The sequence below is a fragment of the Cricetulus griseus genome, chromosome 2, assembly GCF_003668045.3.
Source record: "Cricetulus griseus strain 17A/GY chromosome 2, alternate assembly CriGri-PICRH-1.0, whole genome shotgun sequence".
NCBI classification, from domain to species: Eukaryota; Metazoa; Chordata; class Mammalia; order Rodentia; family Cricetidae; genus Cricetulus; species Cricetulus griseus.
The window spans coordinates 42,393,444-42,397,067 of NC_048595.1; the positions used below are offsets into that span (position 1 = coordinate 42,393,444).

At 42.6% G+C, this 3,624-nt stretch overlaps 1 pseudogene; it reads left to right on the forward strand.

The window, feature by feature from the left end:
* The first annotated feature begins 2,239 nt into the window (after window positions 1-2,239).
* Window positions 2,240-2,683, forward strand: LOC100771633 (annotated as a pseudogene).
* The last annotated feature ends 941 nt before the right edge of the window (window positions 2,684-3,624 follow it).

Here is a 3,624-nt window from a genome sequence, read left to right on the forward strand (position 1 = left end):
CAGCTGTCCGTACTCCTTTCTGGGACTCTACCTTCATCAGCCATCTAAGAACACTTGCTTTCTGCCATGTTACAAACCTGTGTGTGGCTTTGCTGTGTTGCTGATACTAAAGCAAAGCCCCCTCAAAGGGGTGCTGTAACATGGCAGGTACAGAGCAAAGTGGCTCATGCGGTCAAAAGGTAGGTCAGTGAGGCTTCTGCAGTGCCTCTGAGTAAGCAGAAGAACCGAAGGCTCGCATTTACTCGTTTTCTTCTTACACAAGCTTCAAGTTGACGCAGAGCACACAGCACTGGCATTCATATGCTTTTTTTCAGGCACACCTTAGTCCTCCATACATGCACAAAGCATTCTCAAAACGGGAATGAAACTGTATTCATCAGTAAGTATGATTACAAATTACAAAGTCTATTAAAAAAAAATCAGCTTTAAGACATTTGAAAGACATTTTTCTTCCTTTCCCGCCCCCCTAACAGGCCCTTGCTATGTGGCCCAGAATAGCCTTAAAACTTGTAAGTTCAATTGGCTCTCCTGTCATGGCCTTCCCATAACTGGGACTACAGGCACACACCACCATGCTTGACATCTTCTTGCATAAGCCTATTCTCCAACAGACACACATACACACACACACACACACACACACACACACACACACACACACACTGTGTTTGCCATCTATAGGCAAAGCCCAAGGACTCATAATGATATATTTAAAAGTGAACTTCCAGGGATTGACATGTGAAGCAGGCTTGTTTCTAATTTGAACTAATAAAAACAATAATTTCTTGTGAAAAAAAGTGAACTTCCAAATTATTCGGTCTAATTCTTTAACTTTGCTATTGAAATGGATAGGAATTACAGCTCAATGTCACAAAGCTAGCCGGTGCCAGAGATGAGACTAAAAGAACTCACTTCCAAGGCTTAATTCTCCGGAGGATGGCTGGCAACCAACCTGGTTGTTCATTCTTCTTTGTTCTCCAACAATAAAGCCACAACTTTAAGGGATGGCATACAACCTCTAAAAGACATTTTCCAGACCCTTGTTATCAGATATGGCCACGTGACTTCACTCTCACCAATGAGCTAAGAATGTAAAAGTATGGATTTTCAGGTCTCCTTTAAAGGTGGGGTGGATAGGCCCATTCTCCCTTCCATCTCTCTTCTTGTTGCCTAGAAGGGACCTGAATCCTTAACAGCCTCAGGGAATCTATAATAGCACCAATAGCCTGAATCCCTGAGAGCCTCGAGGAATCCATAACAGCACCAATAGCCTAGCCTGATTTCTTTTTTAATGAAAAAAATAAAATGAAATGTCTATTCTTTAGGCCACCATTTTGTTGTTGCTGCTGCTTTTTTAACTAATACAAAGCCCAAGTTAACTAAACCACTTTGTCCCCAGCCCTAGCCCCTGAAAACCCAAAGTTAACTGAGCCACTTTGCCCCTGGCCTTGCCCACAGCAAACCTGTTCCTTAGCCTGGCAAAAGGCAATTCCACCCAACCAGCTGATCCAACCAAAAACCTTCAAGTCAATACTAACAATTCCATTTCCTTCACACCCACAGCCCTTAACCATTCCATCAGCAATCCTTGTCAACCATCTCCAGAAGAGACTGCATCTGCCTGCTTCTCTCCCTGAGAAGAACTGAAATGTGGGAGGCTGAGCCAGGAGGATCTCCAGCAAGTTCAAGGCCAGCCTGGGCTACTGGGTAAGATCTTGTCTCAAAAGCCAAAAGAGCCGGGCCGGGCATTGGTGTTGCATGCCTTTAATCCCAGCACTCAGGAGGCAAAGACAGGTGGATCTCTGTGAGTTCGAGGCCAGCCTGGTCTCCAGAGCGAGTGCCAGGACAGCCTCCAAAACAATACAGAAAAACCCTGTCCTGAAACCCCCCAATAAATAAACAAGTAAATAAATAAATAAATAAATAAATAAATAAATAAATAAATAAATAAAATAAAAGCCAAAAGAATAGGGGACCGAAGAGATAGCTCAGTGGTTAAGAGCATTGGCTGCTCTTCCGGAAGACCTGGGTTCAATCCCCAGCAACCATATGGCAGCTCACAACAGTCTGTAATTCCAGTTCCAGGGAGTCTGACACCCTCATACAGACATGCATGCAAAGAAAACACCAAGGCACATAAAAAAAAAAAAATCAATTAAAAAAATAAAATAATCAAAAAAAAAGAAAAAAATCAAAAGAATAAAAATCTAACTCTTTTTGCTGTCAGACCTCTGCCATCATGGGTTGCATACACGCTTCCAGGAAGGGCCTGTCCCAGTCAGTGCTGCCCTACCACCGTAGTGTCCCCATGTGGCTGAAGCTGACATCTAATGATGGGAAGGAAAGATTTACAAACTGGCTAAGAAAGGTCTGACTCCCTCCCAAATAGGTGTGATCCTGAGGGACTCACATGGTGTGGCACAGGTCCATTTTGTGACAGGTAATAAAATCTCGAGAATCCTTTTAAAGTACAAAGGCCTTGTCCCATCTCCCTGGGGATCTCTACCATTTGATTAAGGAAACAGTCACTGTCCAAAAGCATCCTGAGAGCAACAGAAAGGATAAGGGTGCTAAATTCTGCCTCATTTCTGATAGCAGAATCCACTGGCTGGCTTGGTCCTGTAAGACTAAGCGGGTCCTCCCATCCAATTGGAAACAGGAGGCATCCACAGGATCACTCTAGTGTCGTAAATTCTCCTGTGTATACAAGCAATAATATCACTTTGACTAAATAAATAAATAAATAAATAAATAAATAAATAAAATAAAAATCTAAAAGACTGCTGGGTGGTGGTGGCACACACCTTTAATCCCAGCACTTGGGAGGCAGAGGTGAGTGGATCTCTGTGAGTTCGAGGCCAGCCAGTTCTACAGAGGGAGTTCCAGGACAGCCAAAGCTACACAGAGAAACCCTGTCTCAAAGGGGGGGGGGTGCTAAAAAACAATGTAATTTTATACTCTATGAATAACTTTAATGGCTAACAGCAACACAAAAAACAAAAATATCTAAAGACTAACAGCCAAGAGTGTACCAGGCCAATATGGGCTAACAGCTAGGAGTGTACCAGGCCAATATGGGAGACTCAGGGATCCAAAGACCTTTTTTTAGCAGCTACCAAAACACGGAGCTAGCCAAGTAGTAATGGTACATGCCTTTAATCCCTGAGGCAGGCAGATCTCTCTGAGTTCGAGGCCAGCATGGTTTACAAAGTGAGTTCCAGGACAACCAAGTTTACACAGAGAAACTCTGTCTCAAAACAGCAAAACAGAGCAACAAAAAACAAAAGCAAACAAATAAAAACCACAAAGTTTTCTTTACTGTTCTCAGAAGAGTGTCAAGCTGCCTACTTGCCACCCAGTGGAGACCCAGCTGTCTTCAAGGAACTCTCTAGCTTCAAGAAACATCCTGGTGATTAACTTTAAAACATGAATACATAAAGCCTGCTATAGCAAATTGGTCTTTCCATTTCATTTACAAATAATGGATTTCTTTCCAAGTAGAAAGCTTGAATAATAAATCCTTAAAGCTTCAATAAATCCTTAGTAAACTTTAGCCACTAGATAGGTCTCAAGCTTGGGACACTTTTGGAGAAAACATAGCACTCGTGTTTATTTTCCCAGAGA